This window comes from Nicotiana tabacum, chromosome 15, assembly GCF_000715075.1.
Source record: "Nicotiana tabacum cultivar K326 chromosome 15, ASM71507v2, whole genome shotgun sequence".
In the NCBI taxonomy this organism is placed as follows: domain Eukaryota; kingdom Viridiplantae; phylum Streptophyta; class Magnoliopsida; order Solanales; family Solanaceae; genus Nicotiana; species Nicotiana tabacum.
Window position 1 is genome coordinate 8,273,577 of NC_134094.1, and position 23,618 is coordinate 8,297,194.

The window sequence follows — 23,618 nt, forward strand, 5'->3', positions numbered from 1 at the left end:
GGCGATGAAGAAAGATTAGTTTCCTAACACCCTATATCCTCTTGAAGATAAGTACAGACGTCTCCGCCCCGATCCGCAAGACTCTATTAGGCCTGCTCATAGCTTGTGAGATCTATGTGAACCTAGTGATCTAATACCATGTTGTCACGACCCAATTTCTTCTATAGGCCGTGATGGAGCCTAACGTCGCCGCTAGGCATGCCTATGATGAATTTACTACGTGATTACTTCTTTTGATAGGCTTACAAGTAATTAAGTTCCATTTATTTAGAAATTTGAGAAATAGAGAGTCAAATGAATAAAATGAAAGCATATGAATGCAAGCATAAATATGTAAATACTCCAAAACCATAAAGTCTACTAGTGTGTGTGCCTAAACCTGGTGTCACAAGTATATGAGTAACTAGTAGAATATACAAAACTCTAACTACTGTCTGAAATAAAGTAGACAGAATATAAATACAAAATAGAGACTCTAGGGGCTGCAGAACGGCTCGAGAAATAGCTCACCACTAGGCCTCAGGATATTTGGGACGCGCCGGTAGGACCGCTAGATGCACCTGCCTCAGATCCTGTACGGTTAGTGCAGAAGTATAGCGTGAGTACATAAACAACATGTACCTAGTAAGTATCAAGTCTAACTTCGAAGAATTAGTGACGAGGGGTCAACATCAACACTTACTATAGGCTAGCAATATGAATACAGAAATTCCAAATAAATATGAGTTATGTAATTAATAATAATATACCGTTAAAAACCTGGAACAAATAATTCTTTCACACATTAATAAGTCCAAATAAATAAATAAGTCCAAGTAATCCGCTAAAAATTCAAGTAAGTGAAATTTGGTCTTTTAAACTTCCTCTAACAAGTTCCTATATAATTTAGGCACTTAAATCAACAAGTAGGGTGCAAACATTTCAAGTAATCCATGATTTGGGTCCTAAGCTACCCGGACATTAGCATGAAGAGTAGCTACGCACGGACTCTCGTCACCTCGTACGTATGTAGCCCCCACAATTAGAAGCAACCATTAATTTAAATCACCTATAGCGGTAGGACCGCTAGATGCACTTGCCTTAGATCCTGCACGGTTAGTGCAGAAGTGTAGCGTGAGTACATAAACAACATGTACCCAGTAAGTATCAAGTCTAACTTCGAAGAAGTAGTGACGAGGGGTCGACATCGACACTTACTATAGGCTAGCAATATGAATACAGAAATTCCAAATAAACATGAGTTATGTAATTAATAATAATAAACCGTTAACAACGAGGAGCAAATAATTCTTTCACAAATTAATAAGTCCAAATAAATTCCCGTCATTGAAAAGTATAACCTCACAAGTCACAAAATAATATCAAGTATGATTATGCTCCGGGTATTATTAAGCACGATTTTTGCCGAGGTCATACGGTCCGATCCAGAATAACGTGTACACTGCCGAGGGACGTGTGGCATGATCTATAGATGCATCTATCTACTGCCGAGGTATTCGGCCTACTCCTCAATAAGAGAGGATACTTTATAAGCACTTGACTTAAACGTTATAACAGGGTTAGTACGCATATATATAAAATTTCCATTAACGACCAGGAAATCCGCTAAAAATTTAAGTAAGTGAAGTTCGGTCTTCTACAATTCCTCTAACAAGTTCCAATATAATTTGGGCACTTAAATCAACAAGTAGGGTGCAAACATTTCAAGTAATCCATGATTTGGGTCCTAAGCTACCCGGACATTAGCATGAATAGTAGCTATCCATGAACTCTCGTCACCTCGTGCGTACGTAGCCCCCATAATTAGAAGCAAATATTAATTTAAATCACCTATGGGGTAAATTTCCTCTTACAAGGTTAGATAAGAGACTTACCTCATCTCAAGGATCACTTTCCGGTCACAAATTCGCTCTAAAGCCCCAACTCGGTGCCGAACAAATCCAAAACTAGTCAAATGTTATGTAAATTAATAAATACACAATAAAAGATTCATATTCTCACTATTAGAGTAATTACCCAACTCCAATTGAAGGGTTCCTAAAATTCATCCCCGGGTCCACGTGCCTGGATTACGAATTTGTTTGAAGAAAGTTGTTACCCATAACCTCACGAACTCAAATATATAATTTTCACTCAATTCCATAACCATTTTCGTGGTTAAATCTCATTTTTATCAAAACCTAGGGTTATTCCTCTAAACCCATAATTTTCAAATCTTCACGTCCAAATCTACCCATGATCTATGTATTAAACCCACATTGCATAGAAATTACTTATCTCAATTAGCTCTATGGAAATCCCCCTCTTTAAAGCTCCAAAATCGCCCAAGTGTGTAACAAATGAACTCAAAATAGCCTAAGTCCCGTTTAAATGGACCACTCTGCCTCCAGCGATTTCACACCTGCAGTCACTGGGCCGCATCTGCGGCTCCGCATCTTCAGAAGATTCTTTGCAGATGCGGTCCTCCCATGGCTGGCCTAAGTCCGCATCTGCGGAAACAGTGCTGCTTCTGTGATGGCGCTTTTGCGGCAGATGAGTCGCACCTGCTCGGGTCTCGCTTCTGCGGTCCCTTGACCGCTTCTGCGGCTCCATATCTACGGTCGCCCATTCCACATCTGCTATTATTGGCTGCCCATGTTGGGCCACTTATGCGGCTGTTGGCTCGCTTCTGCGAGCTCGCACCTGCGGCTATGCGACCTCCGCACATCGTCCGAATGGTATCGGGGCCCCCCGAGGCCCCGTCCAAACATGCCAACAAGATTGAAATCATAAAAGAGACTCGCTCGCACCCTCGGAACGCGAAAAACAACATCAAAACTAAGAATCACATCCCATACCAAATTGACTCAACTTATGAATTTCAAATTCTTCCAACTTACTCCGAACGCGCCGAAACATACTTAAATTACTCGGAATGACACCAAATTTTGCGTGCAAGTCTTAAATTACCATACGAAACTATTCCCCGGCTCAAAATCTCAAACAAACCTCGACAACACCAAAACCTACTCCAAAATAAATTTAAGGAACTTTTAACCCTTCAATAGGCAAACTTTCAACCTTCAGCGTCGAAACACTCTCGGGTCATCCAAAACCCGATCCGAACATGTGCCTAAGTCTAAAATCATCATATGAACCTATTAGAACCATCAAATCCTGGTTCCGAGGTCGTTTACTCAAAAATATTGACCAAAGTCAAACTTTGCCTTTTAAAAGCCAATTGAGGAACTGAGCATTCCGATTTCAACCCGAACCCCTTCAAATCCCGAACTATCCATCCCCGCAAGTCATAAAATAGTAAAAACACATACGGAGAGTCTTATTTAGTGGAACATTGACCTAGAAAGCATAACTAACGGTTGGGTCGTTACATTCTCCACCTCTTAAACAAACGTTCATCCTCAAATGGGTCTAGAATCATACCTGAAGCGCTGAATAAGTGTGGATATCTTCTCTGCATGTCCTCCTCGGCCTGCCAAGTTGCCTCCTTGACTGGTTGGCCCCTCCACTGAACCTTTACCACAAAAATATTCTTGGACCTCAACTGGTAAACCTGCCTATCAACAATGGCAATTGGCTCCTCCTCTTAACCCAGGCTCTCATCTAACTGAACTGTGCTATAGTCCAACACATATGTCCTGTCGGTATGATACCTCCAGAGCATAGACACGTGGAAAACCGGATGAACTCCCGATAGACTGTGAGGTAAAGCGAGCTCATAAGCAACCTCCCCAACTCGTCTCAACACCTCAAATGAGCCTATAAACCTTGGGCTCAACTTGCCCTTCTTTCCGAACCTCATGATCCCTTTCATTGACGAGACTTTCAAGAGAACCTTCTCGCCTACCATAAATGATAAAACATGTGCCTTCTAATCCGCGTAAGTTTTCTGCCTGGACTGTGGTGTGCAAAGCCGCTCTTGAAGCATCTTTACCTTTTCCAAGGTATCCTTCACCAAATCAATACCATATAACTTAGCCTCGCTAGGATCAAACCATCCAATGGGAGAGCAACATCGCCGACCATATAAATCCTCAAATGGAGCCATCTCGATGCTGGACTGATAACTATTGTTGTAAGCAAACTCAGCCAAAGGCAATAATCGATCCCACTGCCCTCCGAAGTCAATCACACATGCTCGGAGCATATCCTCCAAGATCTGAACTGTCCGCTCCGACTGCTTGTCGGTCTGCGTATGAAAGGCTGTGCTGAGCTCTACCCGGGTCTCTAACTCTCTCTGTACTACTCTCCAGAAATGTGAAGTAAACTAAGGGCCTCTATCTGATATAATGGAGACAGACACACCATGCAACCGAACAATCTCCTAAATATAAATCCGAGCCAACCTCTCTGAAGAATACATGGTCACAAGCAAAATGAAATGTGCTGACTTGGTCAACCTATTAAAAATCACCCAAACTGCATCAAACTTCCACAAGGTCCGTGGCAACCCAACTACAAAGTCCATAGTAATGCGCTCCCATTCCCACTCAGGTATCGTCATCTGCTGAATTAGGCCACCTTGCCTCTGATGCTCATACTTGACCTACTGGCAATTTAGGCACCTCGCCACACACTCAACTATGTCCTTCTTCATCTGCCGCCGCTAATAATGCTGCCTCAGGTCGCGATACATCTTTGTAGCACCTAGATGAATATAATACCGAGAACTCTATGCATCCTCTAGGATCTTCTCCCTCAAGCCATGAACATTAGGAACACATAGGCAACCCTGGAGTCGAAGAACACCATCCTCACCGATAATAACCTCCTTGGAACCACCCTGTAGTACCGTCTCTCTGAGAACCGACAAGTGCGAATCATCAAACTGGCGAGCCTTGATCTGCTCGAATAGTGAAGACTAAGCAACGACATGAAAGAACTTGACTGGGCTCTGAAATATCCAATCTCACTAGTCTGTTAGCCAAGGACTAAATGTCCATAGCTAGTGGCCTCTCCTCTGCTGAAATGGATGCCAAACTACCCATACTCTCCGCCTTTCTAATCAAGGCATTCGCAACTACATTAGCCTTGCCCGGGTGATAAAGGATTGTGATACCATAGTCTTTTAGTAACTCAAGCCATCTGAGCTGCCTCAAATTGAGATCCATATGTTTGAACAAGTGCTGCAAGCTACGATGATCGGTGTAAACCTCACAGGACACCCCATAATGATACTGCCTCCAGATCTTAAGAGAATGAACAATCGCGACCAACTCCAAATCGTATACATGGTAATTCTTCTCATGGGGCTTCAATTGACGTGAATCATTTGCAATAACTCGCCCCTCCTACATCAATACACAACCCAAACCAACGTGTGAAGCGTCTTAATACAGTATACATCCCTGATTCGGAAGGCAACACTAATACCGGCGTTGAAGTCAATGCGGTCTTAAGCTTCTGAAAGCTCGCCTCGCAATCATTAGGCCATCGGAACGGAGCACCCTTCTAAGTCAATCTAGTCAAAGGTGCTGCAATAGATGAGAAGCCCTCTACAAACCAACAATAATAAGCTGCTAACCCCAGGAAGCTCCCGATCTCAGTCGTTATGGTAGGACGAGGTCAACTCTGAACTGCCTCGATCTTCTTGGGGTCTACCTTAATACCCTCGCCTGATACAACATGCCCCAAGAATGACACAGAATCTAAACAGGACTCATACTTGGAGAAATTAGCATATAATTTCTGTTCTTGCAAGGTCTGAAGCACCACTCTCAAATGTCGCTCGTGCTCCTCTATGCTACATGTGTAGATCAAAATGTCATCAATGAAGACAATGACAAATGAATCAATGCATGGCCTGAACACCAGATTCATCAAATCCATGAACGTCACTGGGGCATTGGTCAAACGAAGGACATCACTAGAAACTCATAATAGCTATATCTAGTTCTGAAAGCATATTCAGAACATCCAAATCCCGAATCTTCAATTGATGGTACCCCGATCTCAAGTTAATCTTAGAGAATACTCTGGTACCCTGCAACTAGTCAAACAAATCATCAATACATGGCAATAGGTACTTGCTCTTGATAGTAACCTTGTTCAACCGGCGGTAATCAATGCATATCCGCATAGTCCCATCTCTCTTCTTCATAAATAACACTAGTGCACCCCAAGGCGATACACTCAGCCTGGAGAACCCTTTTGCTATTAACCCATCAAGTTGATCCTTCAACTCCTTTAAATCTTTCAGATCCATGCGATACGGTGGGATAGATATAGGCTGGGTACCCGAAGCCAAATCAATACAAAAATTGTTAACACGATCTGGTGGCATGCCTGTAAGATTAAAAGTAAACACATCGGAGAAATCCTAGACCACGGGCACTGAATCAATCACCGGAGTCTCTATGGTAGTATCTCGAACATAGGCTAGATAAGCCAAGAAACTCTTCTCGACCATGTGTCGAGCCTTCAGAAACAAAATAAGCCGAACAGGTGTACTGACAGACGAACCCTTCTACTCTAATTTAGGAAACTCTGGAATCGTCGGAGTAACAGTCTTGGCATGGCAATCAAGGATGGCGTGATATGGAGATAGCTATTCCATGCCTAGGAAGACCTCAAAGTCGGTCATATCAAGCAATAAAAGATCCGCTCTAGTCTAATAACCACAGAATGTAACAATGCACGATCGGTAGATTCGATCCACAATGACAGAATCGACCACTGGAGTGGACACATAAACAGGAGTACCCAAGGACTCACGAGAAACACCCAAGAAATGAGAAAACAGAGATGAAACATATGAATACGTAGACCCTGGGTCAAATAATACCGAAGCATCCCTATTGCAGAGAGAAATGATACCTGTGATCACGACATCTGAGGCCACTGCATCTAGTCTGGCCAAAAAAAGCATAGAACGTAGCTTGAGCGCCACCTGACTGGCCTCTACCCGACTGGCCTCCACCTCTAGGATGACCCCTACCCACCTACCCTCCACCTCTGGCTGGACGGGCCGGTGGTAGGGCAGCTGGTGCTGGAATAATAGGTTGCTGAACCTGCTGTACTGCCTTGCCCCAAAGCCTGGAGCAGAACCTCTACACATGGCTGAGATCCCCGCACTCAAAATAACCTCTCGGTACGGTGGACTACTTACCTAAAGTTTGGCCCTGATGGCCTGAATACCCACTAGAGGAACCTTGGATAGCTGGTGGGCGATAAGAACTCTCTAGCATGGCACTGAAATAAGGTCGCACTAGAGCACCCTGAGGAGGAGACGGTGCTGGATAGGTGGGCCTGCTAGGCTAGCCCCTCACGAGCTGACCCCTGCCCCCAGCTGGGACACCACTAAACTCTCCAGAATATCAAAACCGCTTATCTCTCGTCGCCTGCTCTCGTCTCCGCTGACGGACACCCTCGATCCTCCGAGCTATCTCCACAACCAAACCATAAGAAGTAACTATCTCCACCTCTCGAGCCATGATGGCATGGATACTAGAGTGTAACCCGGCAACAAAACTCTGCACTCTCTCTGCATCGGTAGGAAGTATCATAAGTGCATGGCGAGACAACTTAGAGAATCTCGCCTCATAGTCGGTCATCGACATCTGACCCTGCTAGTGCTACTCAAACTGAACCCGCAACTCTTCCCTCTGAGAGGGTGGAATATATCTGTCCAAGAAGAGGAGTGTGAAATGATCCCATGTCATGGGAGGGGAACCTGCTAGTCTGCCAAAAAGATAGTATTGCCACCATCTATGGGCCCTACCCTCCAGCTTAAAGGTAGTAAAATCCACCCCATAGGACTCCAATATCCTCATGTTGTGCGGTCGGTCCCTGCACCGATCAATAAAGTCTTGGGGGTCCTAATGTCGCTCACCTCCAAAGGCAGGAGGATGAAGCCTGGTCCACCTATCCAATAGCTTATGTGGATCACCGGTCGTAGCTGGTCTAGGCTCAGGTATAGCTACTATAACTGGCTGAGCTCCACCCACGGGTAGTGTGCTCAGGGTCTGATACACGCAGCTGCATGCCCTGGAGCCTGAGCGGTAGGGGTCTGTGCTCCCCCTCCCACCTGAGATGTGGTTGGGTCTACTGGAAATAGGCCAGCTTAAGTCATAGAATCCATGAATCGCAACATACGGCCCATGACCTCTTGGAATCCCGGAGCGGATATGAAATCTACCGGGGCTGGCTCTGCTGCAGGCGCCTCGCCCTACTCCAAAATAATAGGATCCTCCACTGGATCCACTGGTGGCATAGTTGGAGCAACTCTGGGACGTCCTCATTCTCATCCTATAGGATGGATCCCTCCCTCGGCCTCTGCCTCTACCTCGGCCTCTAGCAACGGGGGGAGCAATACCTCCATGGTTTGGAACATCCGTTGCGCGTGTTCTCACCATCTGTGAGATAATAAGAGAAAACTACTTAGTACCACATCAACTGTACGATATGAGGTGAAGAAAGAGTAGTTTCCTAACACCCTATAGCCTCGAAGATAAGTATGAACATCTTTGCAATGATCCGCAAGACTCTATTTGGCCTGCTCATAACTTGTGAGACCTACGTGAACATAGTGCTCTGATACCATGTTATCATGACCCAATTTCTCCTATAGGCTATGATAGCGCCCAACGTCGTCGCTAGGCAAGCCTGCGATGAATTTACTATGTGATTACTTCTCTTTTAACAGGCTTGCAAATAATTAAATTCCATTTATTTAGAAATTTGCGAAATAGAGAGTCAAATGAATAAAATGAAAGCATCTGAATGCAAGCATAAATATGTAAATATTTCAAAATCTCAAAGTCTACTAAAGTGTGAGCCAATATCTGGTGTCACAAGTATATGAGCACTAGTAGAAAATACAAAACTCTATCTACTGTCTGGGTAAGCATAGGTTATGTAACCAAAATAATACTAAATAACAAGCAGGAAGTAAAGAATACTTTCACGCATGGCAAGTCCCAAATAAATTCCATCATGTATACTTTAACCTCTCAAGCCATGAAATGATATCAAATATATAATTAAACTCCGAGTATTAACACGCATGATTTTGCTGAGGTCGTACAACCCGATCTAGAATAATGTATAACACTGCCGAGGGTCGAGCGACATGAACCATAGATGCATCTATCTACTGCCGAGGCATTCGGCCCGCTCCACAAGAAGAGAGGATACTTTATAAGCATTTGACTTAAACGTTATTAAAGGTTAACACACAATGTAGTAAAAATTCCATTAACGCTCTTTCACAATCCCTCTAACAAGTTCTAATATAATTTAGGCACTTTAATTAACAAATAGTGTGCGATATTTTAAATAATTCATGATTTGGGTCCTAAACTACTCGTACATAGCATAAATAATAGCTACGCACGTACTCTCGTCACCTCGTACATACGTAGTCCCCACAATTATAGGCAAACATTAATCTAAATCACCTATGGGGTAGCATTCCCTCTTGCAAGGTTAGACTAGAACTTACCTCGTCTCAAGCTCACTTTCCGGCCTCTAATTCACTCCAAAGCCTCAACTCGGTGCCGAACAACCCGAAACTAGTCAAATGTTGTATAAATCAATCAATATGTGTTCAAAAGTTCATATTCTAACTATTAGAGTGATTACCCAACACCAATTAAAGGATCCCTAAAATTTATCCCCGGGCCCACGTGCCCGAATTTCGGAAATTTTCGTAGAGAGTTGTTACACATAACCTCACGAACTCAAATATACAGTTTTCACTAATTTTCATAACCATTTTCGTGGTTAAATGCCATTTTTATCAAAACCTAGGGTTATTCATCTAAACCCATATTTTTCACAAATCTTCACGTTAAAATCTACCCATGATCTATGCATTAAACTCACATTGCATAGAAATTACTTACCTCAATTAGCTAGGCGGAAAGCCCCCTCTTCAAAGCTCTAAAATCTACACATGCTCCAAAATCCCGCGATTTCGCATCTGTGGTCACTGGGCCGCATCTGCGAAAGATTTATCGCAGATGCGATCCTCCCTTAGCTGGCCTAAGTCCGCATTTGCGAAAAGAGTGCCGCTTCTGTGATGCCTCTCCTGCGGTAGATGAGCCACACCTACGCGAGTCTTGCTTCTGCGGCTCTGCATCTGCGGTCGCCTTGTCCGCATCTGCGGTTTCTGGCTTCCCGTGCTGGGCCGCTTCTGTGGCTGTTGGCTCTCTTTTGTAAGCTCGCACCTGCGGTTGGCCCTCCGCAGGTGCGGTTGCACCAGAAGATGGGTGCTTCAACAGTTCATCCATGGCTATGCGACCTCCGCGCATCGTCCGAATGGTATCCGGGGCCCCCGAGGCCCCGTCCAAACATGCCAACAAGTTTGGAATCATAAAATGGACTCGCTCGCACCCTCGGAACGTTGAAAACAACATCAAAACTAAGAATCACACTCCAAACCAAATTGTCAACTTATGAGTTCTTCCAACGTACTCTGTACGCGCTGAAACATACTTAAACTACTTTGAATGACATCAAATGTTGTGTGCAAGTCTTAAATCACACGGAACTATTCCCTGGCTCGGAATTCAAAATGAACCTCGATAACACCAAAACCTACTCCAAACCGAATTTAAGGAACTTTTAACCCTTTAATAGGCAAACTTTCAACATTCAGCGTCGAAACGCCCCCAAGTCATCCAAAACCCGATCCGAGCATACGCCCATGTCCAAAATCATTATACGAACCTATTGGAACTGTCAAATCCCAGTTCCGAGGTCGTTTACTCAAAAGTGTTGACCAAAGTCAAACTTAGCCTTTTAAAAGCCAATTGAGGAACTGAGTGTTCCGATTACAACCCGAACCTCTCCAAATCCCGAACTATCTATCCCCGCAAGTCATAAAATATTAAAAATATACACGGAGAATTTTATTTAGGGGAATGGGGACCTAGAAAGTAAAACGACCGGTCGGGTCGTTACAAGAAGTTACCACTAGAATACTGATGATTTTATGTATAATTACATTAGTTTTAGATACAAACATTTAATGTTGGTATATGTTTTATCCTATCATCTCGGTTTGCTTTATCGTTATCATAACTCTGGTAGAAAACATAAAATATCCCTTTTATACTATAATATTTAGTTTATCATGTGAGAAAATATATTTTAGAAATTATTTAACCATGAATTTTATCATATGCCAAAAAAATGCATTGAATATTATTTTAGAAAGAAATTGGACACGGGAAAGGATGCATTTTGTTTAAAACTCCTTTTTTCTTTCTTTATTGTTTTTTGGTAGAGAAGCTCCTACTACATTCAAATGTCCAGCCCCTCAAAAAAGCAAGATATTTCTCTAGAATCTAACATCTATTAAAAATCCAATTCTGACTAATAATCGAGAGCAAAATCTTGATCAATGAATAATTAGCTATACGTGAAACATCATAGCGATACGTGAAACATCATCAGCTAAGCTTTCATTCTGAAATGTCAGTACGAATACATACATAAAAATTGAGAACCAAATTAAAAAAAAAACTAAAATTATAATTTATCCAAGTAACACTCAATGAATAATTATACTAACATAATTGCTACAATATTTCTGAGTGAACCGAAGTAACATAGACTCAAAACGTTTTACATATATAGTCTAGAAATTATACACCAAATAAAGAAAATAGAAAAAGAAGATGAAAACTTTACGTGAACCAATTACTTACTTTAGTAGAGAAACCCTGCCTTCTTGTAGACCCCAAACTTTGCTTCATTCTTTAAATATCAAACAATATGGTATAAACAAATTAAATTCTTGAAAGTTTGCTTGTAGAATGCTTTGACATTGTCTAGCCACATAAGGATGGATAGTGTTATAACGTCACTAGTAAAGAAGAAACAATATCACAACAATAAGATGAAAAATATGACTTTTCGGTTTCTACATCGGAAGAATAATTTAGCAATTTATTTAAGAAAATAAAAATATTACCATTGATACCTTATTCATTTGGTTGTGTTCTAAATATATTGAATTAGAAACAATTCAAAGGTTGGTGATGCTTGAAATTCCCAAAAAATTCTAGACGTAGGATTTTCAATTAACAACATTCATGTAACTATTATTTAATATTGAATAGGAGGTTTGTCACGACCCCAAATCTGCTAAAGGTCGTGATGGCTCCTAACACCGTCGTTAGGCAAGCCAACGGTGATTTACCAATTTAATTACTCATTTTAGTATTTTAAAATCATAATTTTTCCTTAAGGAACAGTATAACATAGAATCTACCGAGTAAGTAAAAATATTCACACGAACCACAATAATGAATAACCTGAAGGAATTCCCAAAACTCGGTGTCACAAGTGCATAAGTATTTTCTAAGGAGTACAATAATAATACAACATCTGTCTAGAATATAAATAAGACAGGATAAAATAAACAGTATAGTCTCCTCATAATACAATATTTTCTAAGGAGTACAATAATAATCCCAAAACTCGATGGACTGCGATGCGTAGCCTGGATTGTAGCTCACATAAAGTCTCCTCAACAGATGCGCCTACGCGCAAAGATGATTACCAAATGAACCTGTCAGATCCTGCACATTTAGTGCATAAGTGCAACATGAGTACGTAAATCAATGCGTACCCACAAAGTATCTAGCCTAACCCCGGAGAAGTAATGACGAGGGGTCGACATCGACACTTACTAACAGTCCAATAAAATAATATAATAATTCATAACGGATATGAAGTGCACAGTGATAGTGGGGTAAATCTGTAAATTTCATAATCCTCCAAATATTTCTTTTAAAGGAAAAATTTCTCGATCTTGTATTCCATCTTAATAACTCAGAAAATGCCAAATGCCAATATCAAATAAATAAGAAAAACCATAAAAATGCAGGGCATCAGTGGAAGGTTTATTTCGTGAATATTCGGACGACTAGAGATATAACGCACGATTCTGCCGAGGTTGTTCGGCCCGATCTAGAAAAATATGTACACTGCCGAGGGTCGAGCGACACGAGCCATAGATGCATCTATATACTGCTGAGACTTTCGGCCCGCTCCACAAGAAAAGAGAAGGATCGAAACACGTGTTACAATACAACACATGAGCACAAAAATGAATTTAATCTTACCATTTCTCAATTTACTCGCCCATAACTCAAAGTGTTAAGGCTTAGCCTGGTTGTCACGACCCCATATTCCCTCCGTAGGATGTCGTGATGGCACCTAGTCTCTAAGACTAGGTAAGCCTGTCAATGCGGAATAACAATAGAAATCTGAAATAAATAAATCTGAAAATTCACATAATTACAACTCCTAAAATCCGGTAGAAATAAGTCACAAGTTTCTAAGAATTGTTTCCTCAATGTCTCTATATGTCAAAGTCTAAAAAAAATAAAGAAGCAATATAATAAGGATAGAAGGGGACTCCGGAGTCTACGGACGCTGGCAAATATACCTCGAAATCTTCGTACACATATAACTCACTGATATCTGGGCTGGTAGAAAGTACCTGGATCTGCACAAAAAGATGTGCAGAAGCGTAGTATGAGTGCACCACAGCGGTACCTAGTAAGTGTCAAGCCTAATCTCGGTAGAGTAGTGACGAGGTCAGGTCAGGCCCTAATAAAAATAATAAAAGACTTAGTAAAATATTTAACAATATAATAACAATAAAATGACAATGGATATGAGTCAAGTAAGTAGTATGTTACCATTTAACTTACCGAATAAGGACAAATAATACCCCCGCAGAAAGAAAACAGAAATTTACAACTTTAAAGAAATCATCAAATTAATCAAAGTCAAATGTAGCCATAAAGAAATATCAACAAAGGCACTCCCGAGGTACCGTCTCATAGTCCCAAATCATAAATAAATTCACAATATCTAATTTCCTTATATCACCGCGGGAGCCTTCACATTTAATTTTAAAGAAAACATTTTTTTCCCGAAATAGCATCCCGCGTTTTAGCCACCCTTATCACACCGCGTCACTTCTAGTATTTCCCCTACTGTAATGACCTGGCCGGTCGTTTTTATCTCACCGCATGCGTTTCAACACCCAGACCTTATACCACCATATGCGTATCAATATCACAATCTACACCTCAAGTGCTCAAATATTTCAATTTTCCAAAATAAATCAACAACAACAATATTTGCCAAAATAGGGAGCTCACGACTCAATCACAATGAGTACAAAATCTCACAAAATATTCGGGAATAAATAACTAAGCAAAAATAATATTTCACAATTTTTAACACGTTGCCTCAATACCAAATTTAAGATATCAAATACTTCATATTAATAATATTTAAATTAAAGAAATTCAACCTTCAAATAATGCACAGAATGAAAGAAACCAAGTTTCAACTAAACAGGTAAAACAATTAGCAGGAATAAGGTCTAGCAAATTTAAAGTATAAAATTGAGATCAATGATGAAGAATATAACAAGATAAAATAATTTAATTAATATGAAACGGTGATCTACAAAATTTAAAGACATAATCTTTCACATTTAGCCCGTGTACATACTCGTCACCTCGTATACACGACTCTCAACATATTACAATTTTCACATCAATATCAATCCTAGGGAAAATTTTCCCCACACAAGGTTAGATAAGTCAGTTACCTCAAACCACGCTCAATCAGTCAAGTAGTATGCCTTTTCCTCGATATTCTGACTCCGATCGACTCGAATCTAGTCATAATTAATTCGATTCAAACAATACAAATTATAGGAATAAATTCCATAAGAAAATATAAATTTTATAACAAAATCCGAAATTTAACCCAAAAATCGCTCATGGGGCCCACGTCTCGGAACCTAACAAAAGTTACAAAATACGAACGCTCATTCAACCACGAGTCCAACCATACAAGTTTTACTAAAATCCGATATCAACTCGACACTCAAATCTTCAAATTAATCCAATAAGGTTTTCTAAATCTTCCAACTTAATTCACCAATTAATTGTTAAAAATAATCATGGATTCGGGTAAATTGACCAATATTGAGTTAAGAACACTTACCCCGTTATTTTTCTTGAAAATCTCCCGAAAATCGCCTTTCCCCGAGCTCCAAATCGGTAAAAATAGAAAATGGGACGAAGTCCCATTTTCAGAACTTAAACATTCTGCCGAGTCATTTCTTATATGCGATCGCAGACAAGGTCCGGCGATCGCGGAGTGCAATTGTAAGCTTCCTAGAAAAGACCCTACGTGATCGCGGTGTCCTTCGTGCGATCGCAAAGCACATGATCCTCAGACCTACGCGATCGCAGACAGCCACTCGCGATCGCATAGAGCAAATGCATGGCCCATCCATCTGCCTCATTCCTCTTTGCGAACGCGTTCGCGTAGCACATCCTGGTCAAACCTACACGATCGCGGATGCCTTCACGCGATCGCATAGCACAAAAAATCACACTGTTCCAAATTAGCCTACGCAATCGCGAACATTCTCATGCGATCGCGTAGAAGGAAATCAGTGACAGAAAACCAGCATTCTTCAGCTGGAATGCAAAGTATAAAATTGATCTGTTAACCTGAAACTTACCCTATGCCCTCGGGACCTCAACCAAATATATCAACAAGTCCTAAAACATTATACAAACTTAGTTGAAACCTCAATTCACATAAAACAATGCTAAAACCACGAATCATACCTCAATTCAAGCTCAAGGAACTTAAGAATTTCTAACTTTTACATTCGATGCTGAAACCTATCAAATCAAGTCCGATTGACCTCAAATTTTACAAACAAGTCATAAATGAGATAACGGAGCTATGAAAATTTTCAGAACTGGATTTCGACCCCGATTTAAAAAGTCAACTCCCCGGTCAAACTTCTCAAAAATTAAATTTTCGCCATTTCAAGCCAAATTCCACTATAGACTTCCAAATAATTTTCCGGACACGCTCCTAAGTCTAAAATCACCATAAGGAGCTATTGAACCATCAAAACTCTATTCTGGGGTCGGTTACCTATAAGTCGACATCTGGTCACTATTTCAACTTAAACTTTAGACCTTGGAACTAAGTGTTCCAATTCATTCCAAAACCTCACCGGACCCGAACTAATCACCTCGGCAAGTCACATAACAACTGTAAAGCAAAAATTGAGCAGTAAATGGGGAAATGGGGCTACAACTTTTAAAACGGCTGGTCGGGTCGTTACATCCTCCCCCTCTTAAACAAATGTTCATCCTCGAACGGGTTTAGAATTATACCTGGAGTGGTGAAAAGATGAGGATAACAGCTGCGCATATCATGCTCAGTCTCCCAAGTCGCCTCCTCGACCGGATGACCCCTCCACTGAACCTTCACAGAAGCAATGTTCTTTGACCTCAGCTTTCGAACCTGCCTATCCAAAATGGCCACTGGTTCCTCGACATAAGATATATCCTTATCCAACTGAGCTGAAGTCTAACACATGAGATGGATCGCCGTGATACTTTCGGAGCATGGAAACATGGAACACTGGATGAACTGCAGTGAGATTAGGTGGTAATGCAAGTCGGTAGGCCACCTCCCCAACTCTCTCAAGGATCTCAAAAGGCCCGATATACCTAGGACTCAACTTGCCCTTTTTCCCAAATCTCATAACACCCTTCATTGGCGAAACCCGGAGCAAGACCCGCTCACCAACCATGAATGCAACATCACGAACCTTCCGATCTGCATAACTCTTTTGTCTAGATTCGGCTGTACGAAGCCGATCCTGAATCAATTTAACCTTTTCCAAAGCATCTTTAAACACGTCCGTACCCAATAGTCTAGCTTGTTCCGGCTCGAACCAACCCACTGGAGACCGGCACCGCCTACCATATAAGGCATCATACGATGCCATATTAATGCTCGACTGATAACTGTTGTTGTAAGCAAACTCCACAAGTGGCAAGAACTGATCCCAAGCACCCCCAAAAACTATTACACAAGCACGAAGCATATCCTAGAGTATCTGAATAGTGCACTCGGACTACCCCTCCGTCTGAGGGTGAAATGTTGTACTCTACTCTACCCGAGTGTCACTACCCAAATTTTGTGTTAGGCCGTGATGGCGCCCAACACTATTGTTAGGCAAGCCAACACTGATTAAATTAGTGATTTCCCGTTTAAGTAGTTTACTAAATAAATAAAATTCGACGTTAGTGGACAATATTTTAAAACAATTTACCAATATGATAAGATTAAACAGAACAACGAGGGCAACCGAAATCATGTAAGTAATACCCAAATCATAAATCCACTAGTGTGTGTGCCAAGATCTGGTATCCCAAGTATGTAGGCAATCTAGTAGAATATACAAAAGATATCTATCCTACTGCCTGAAAGGGGATAGACAGAAACAAAATAAAGGGGGACTCCGGCATGCTGCTGAACGGCTCAGGAGGGCAGCTCACCGTGGAATCTCAAACCCCGATCAAGAATGCGTGTCGGATGGGTATCCAGATGCACCTGCCTCAGATCCTACACAGTTAAGTGCCGAAGTATAGCATGAGTACATAAAACAATATGTACCCAGTAAGTATCTCGCCTAATCTCGAAGAAGTAGTGACGAGGGGTCGACTTTGACACTTACTAGGGCCAACAACATGATTATATGAGATTCTAATTAAGCATGGTATACAACAATAAGACTTAGAACAAGATTTTAACGTGTCAAGAAATCACCATATTTAAGAACTTAATCACTTGCTTCCTTTAAAACATATGATCACACAGACAATGAATCCATATTAATTATGAAAGAAACTTGCAGTTCTTCTGTCACACACAATACCACCGAGGACGTTCGGCCCAATCCAACATAAATATAAATTGTGCACCGCCGAGGGTCGAACAGCGCGAACCATAGATGCATCAATTTTCCCGTTCGCGAATCAAACATGCGACGCGGTCAAACATAAAGTTTAAGGAATTACCCCGCTCGTGAATCATACATGCGACGCGGTTACACAAAGATCTCTTAAATTATTATAGTACTCTCCCATTCTTTTCAAAATACGACATTCAAATGAAAACTTTTAAGATCCCATTAATTTTTCTAAATTCCAATTCCTTTTTGAAACATTTAATAAGCACACTCCATTCCGCCCTTCTCAAGGCAAACAATATACATAAAGCAATAAATATATCAACAAGGCATGGTGTAAACCTAAGACTACCCGGACGTAATAGGAATAGTAGCTACGTACGGACTCTCTTCACTTCATGCGTACGTCCCCCACCCCCTCCCCCACCCACCTACAAATAACAACACATATTAATTTAGTTTACTTATGGGGTAATTTCCTTCTTACAATGTTAGAAAAGAGACTTACCTCATCTCAAGGCCTACTTCCCAATTCAAGAACACGCTCAAACCTCCAAATTGACGCCAAACGACTCGAATCTAGTCAAAAATTACATAAGCTAATCAATTTATGCTCAAAAGTTCGTAGTTTCACCATTTAAGTGATTTCCCAACCTAAATTGCAAGTTTCCCTAAAATTCACCCCCAGGCCCACATGCTCGGATTCCGAAAATTTTTAAAGAAAGTTGTTACCCATGACCTAAAGAACATAAATATATGATTATCACTAAGTTTCATGGTCAACTTCGTGGTAAAAATCTCATTCTTGTCAAACCCTAGGTTTTTTATCTAACCCATGATTTCTACTAATTTTCATGTTGAAATCTACTCAAAATTTATGTATTGAACTCACGATAGGTAGAAATTACTTACCTCCAAAAGCTAGGTGGAAATCCCTCTCAAGAAGCTCCAATAATCGCCCAAAGAGTGAGAGAAAATGAGTGAAAATGGCTCAAGTCCCGTATTAATTGAACCTCTGTGCCCCAGCGATTTTTGCACCTGCGGTGCATAGGCCGCACCTGTGGATCCGCTTCTGCGGACCAGGTGTCTGCTTTTGCGGAGTTGGCTGGGCCGGCTGGGGCCGCATCTGCGGACGGGCTCCCGCTTCTGTGGTCCTGCTTCTGCATAGAAGGAGTCGCATCTGCAGAATTGGCTGGGTCAGTTGGAGCCGCATCTGCGGACGATGGTCTCGCACCTGCGATCGAACCTGCGACTGGCCAACCGCAGGTGCGGTTATGACAGAACTGGGTAGCTTCAGTTGTTGCTTCAGCTCCCGAAATGGTTCGAGCCTCGTCCGATCGACACTCGGGACCCCCGGGCCCCGCCCGAACATACCAACAAGTTTGGAATCCTAAAACGGACTCGCTCAAACTCTCGGAACGCCCGTAACAACATTAAAACTAGGAATCGCACCCCAAAACCAATTGAATCAAACTTAAGAACTTCAAGTTCTTCAATTTACTTACAATTCTATGAAACATACTTAAACTACTCGGATTGACACCAAATTTTGCGTGCAAGTCTAAAATGACATTACGGAACTATTTCTGGTCTCGGAATTCCATTTGGACCTCGAAATCACCAAAACCCGTTCCAAACAAAATTTAAAGAACTTCAAGAACCAACATTTAATATTAGGCGCCGAAACGCTCCCGGGTCATCCAAAACTCGATCCGAACATACGCCCAAGTGCGAAATCGACATACGAACCTATTGGAGCCGTCAAATCCCAATTCCGAGGTCGTTTACTCAAATTGTTGACCAAAGTCAAACTTGGTCTTTCAAGTCAACCTTAAGGAACCAAGTGTTCCGATTTCAACCCAAACTCTTCCAAACCCCGAACCAACCATCCCCCCAAGTCATCAATCAGTATAAGCATGTACGGGAAGTCCTATCTAGGGGAACGGGGTTCTAGAAAGTGAAATGACCGATCGGATTATTACATTCTCCACCTCTTAAACAAACGTTCGTCCTCGAACGAGTTTAGATTCATACATGAAGTGCTGAATAAGTGTGGATATCTGCTCCGCATATCCTCGGACTCCCAGGTTGCCTCCTCGACTTGTTGGCCCCTCCACTGAACCTTTACCGTAGAAATCCTCTTGGATCTCAACTGGCAATCCTGTCTAGCAACAATAGAAACTGGCTCCTCTTCATAACCCGAACTCTCATCTAACTGAATAGTGCTGAAATCTAACACATGTGACAAGTCGGCATGATATCTCCAAAGCATAGACACATGAAAAACTGGATGAACCCCTGATAGGCTGGGAGGTAAAGAAAGCTCATAAGCAACCTCCCCAACTCGCCTCAACACCTCAAATGGGCCTATAAACCTTGGGCTCAACTTTTCTTTCTTTTCGAATCTCATAATACCTTTCATCGGCGAGACTTTCAAGAGAATCTTCTCGCCGACCATAAATGATACATCACGCGCCTTCTGATCCGCGTAGCTCTTCTGTCTAGACTGTGCGGTGCGAAGTCGCTCCTGGATCAAATTTATCTTTTCCAAGGAATCCTTTACCAAATCAGTACCATATAACTTAGCCTCGCCGGGCTCAAACCACACGACGGGAGAACGACACCGCCGACCATATAAAGCCTCAAATGGAGTGATCTCGATGCTGGACTGGTAACTGTTGTTGTAAGCAAATTCGGTCAAAGGCAAGAACTGATCCCGTTGTCTCCCAAAGTCAATCACACATGCTCTCAGCATGTCCTCCAATATCTGAACTATCCGCTCTGACTACCCGTTGGTTTGAGGATGAAACACAGTGATGAGATCTACACGGGTACCTAACTCACTCTGTACGGCTCTCCAGAAATGCTAAGTGAACTGAGGGCCTCTATTTGATATGATGGAAATAGGTGCACCGTGTAACCGAACTATCTCCCAAATATAAATCTGTGCCAACCTCTCTGAAGTATAAGTAGTGGCAACTGGAATGAAGTGTGCCGACTTGGTCAACCTGTCAACAATGACCCAAACTGCATTGAACTTCCACAAAGTCCGCGGCAAGCCAACTACGAAGTCCATAGTGACACGCTCCCACTTCTACTCGGGTATAGTCATCTGCTGGAGTAAGCCTCCTGGCCTCTGATGCTCATACTTAACCTGCTGGCAATTTAGGCATCTAGCTACATACTCAATTATGTCTTTCTTCATCGGCCGCCACCAATAATGCTACCTTAGGTCACGATACATCTTCGTAGCACCTGGATGAATAGAGTACCGAGAACTGTGCGCCTCCTCTAGAATCCTCCCCTCAAGCCATCAACATTAGGAATACATAGGCGACCTTGGAGTCGTAGAATACCATCCTCGCCAATAGAAACCTCCTTGGCACTACCCTGTAGTACCGTCTCTATAAGAACTGTCAAATGCGGATTATCAAACTGCCGAGCCTTGATCTTCCCCAACAGTGATGACTGGGCAACAACACATGCAAGAACCCGGTTAGGCTGTGAAATATCCAACCTCACAAGTCTGTTAGCCAAGGACTGAACATCCAAAGCTAGTGGCCTCTCATCTGCTGAAATGAATGCCAAGCTACCCATACTCTCTGCCTTCCTGCTTAAGGCATCCGCGACCATATTTGCCTTGCCCGGATGATAAAGAATGGTGATGTCATAATCCTTCAGTAACTCGAGCCATCTATGCTGCCTCAAATTAAGATCCCTTTGCTTTAACAAATACTGTAAGCTGTGATGATCAGTATAAACCTCACATGACACCCCAAATAGATAATGCCTTCATATCTTAAGAGCATGAACAATCGTGGCTAACTCTTGGTTGTGTACAGGGTAATACTTCTCATGAATCTTCAGCTGACGCGAAGCATATACAGTAACTCACCCCTCCTGCATCAATACACAACCCAAGCCAACGCGTGAAGCATCACAATATACTGTATACATCCCTGAGCTAGAAGGAAACACTAGAACCAATGTTGTAGTCAAAGCTGTCTTGAGCTTCTGGAAGCTCGCCTCACAATCATCGGACCAACGGAACGGAGCACCCTTTTGGGTCAATCTAGTCATAGGTGCTGCAATGGATGAGAAACCCTGCACAAACCGGCGATAATAACCTGCCAGCCCCAGGAAACTCCTGATCTCAGTCAACAAAGTGGGACGAGGCCAACTCTGAACTGCCTCAATCTTCTTGGGATCCACCTTAATACCCTCTCCTGATACCACATGCCCCAAGAATGCCACAGTCTCTAACCAAAACTCACACTTGGAGAACTTAGCATATAGCTCATGTTCCCGCAATGTCTGAAGTACCACTCTCAAATACTGCTCGTGCTCTTCCAGGCTACGTGAGTAAATCAAGATGTCATCAATGAAGATAATAACAAAGGAATCAATATAAGTCCTGAACACCCGGTTCATCAGATCCATAAACGCCCTTGGGCATTATTCAAGTCGGAGGACATCACTAGGAACTCATAATGGCCATATCTAGTACGGAAGGCCGTCTTCGGAACATCTGAGTCCCGAATCTTCAACTGATGGTACCCTGACCTCAAGTCAATTTTAGAGAACACCCTAGCACCCTTCAACTGGTCAAACAAACCATCGATACGCGGCAATGAGTACTTGTTCTTGATGGTAAACTTGTTCAACTGGTGGTAATCAATGCACATCTGCATAGTCCCATCTTTCGTCTTCACAAATAGCACTGGTTCACCCTAAGGTGATATACCTGGTCTCAAAAACCCCTTTGCTAACAACTCCTCAAGCTGCTCCTTCAACTTCTTCAACTCTTTCGGAGCCATACGGTACGGTGGGATAGATATAGGCTGGTAGCCTAGAGACAAATCGATACGGAAATCAATATCATGATCTGGCAGCATGCCTGGAAGGTCAAAAGGAAACAAATCGACGAACTCCCGGACTACTGGCACTGAATAAATCGTTAGGGACTCTACGGTGGTGTCCCGAACATAATCTAGATAAGCCAAAAAACCCTTTTCGACCATATGTCGTGCCTTTAGGAAAGAGATAACCCGACTAGATGTAATGACATATGAACCCTTCCACTCCAACCTGGGTAACTCCAGCATCGCTAAAGTAATAGTCTTGGCATGGAAATCAAGGATGGTGTGATATGGAGACAACCATTTCATGACAAGGATGACCTCAAAGTCGGTCATATCAAGTAACAGAAGGTTCGCTCTAGTCTCGTAACCACAGAATGTGACCACACAAGACCAATAAATCCGATCCATAACCATAGAATCGCCCACAGGAGTGGACACATAAACAAGAGTACCCAAGGAACTCACGAGGAATATCCAGGAAATGAGCAAACAAAGATGACACATATGAATAGGTAGACCCTGGATCAAATAATACTGAAGCATCCCTACCACAGACATAAATAATACCTGTGATCACGGCATCTGAGGCCACTGCATCTAGTCTATCCAAAAAAGCATAGAATCTAGCCGGGGCGCCACCTGACTGGCCCCCGCTTTCCTGACCTCCACCTCTAGGACGGCCTCTACCCACCTGCCCTCCGCCTCTAGGCGGCCGGACGACTAGTGCAGCTGTTGGAGCTGAAATCATGGGCTGCTGACCCTACTGTACTGCCTTTCCCCAAAGCCTGGGGCAAGATCTCTTCATGTGACTCGGATCTCCACACTCGTAACAACCTCTCGATAACATGGACTGCTGCCCCAAAGTCTGACCCTGAAGGCCTGAATACCCACTAAAAGGACCCTGGATGGCTGGTGGGCGATATGAACTCTGTGGCATGGCACTGAAATAGGGTCGTGCCGGAACACCCCGAGAAGGTGGTGGTGCT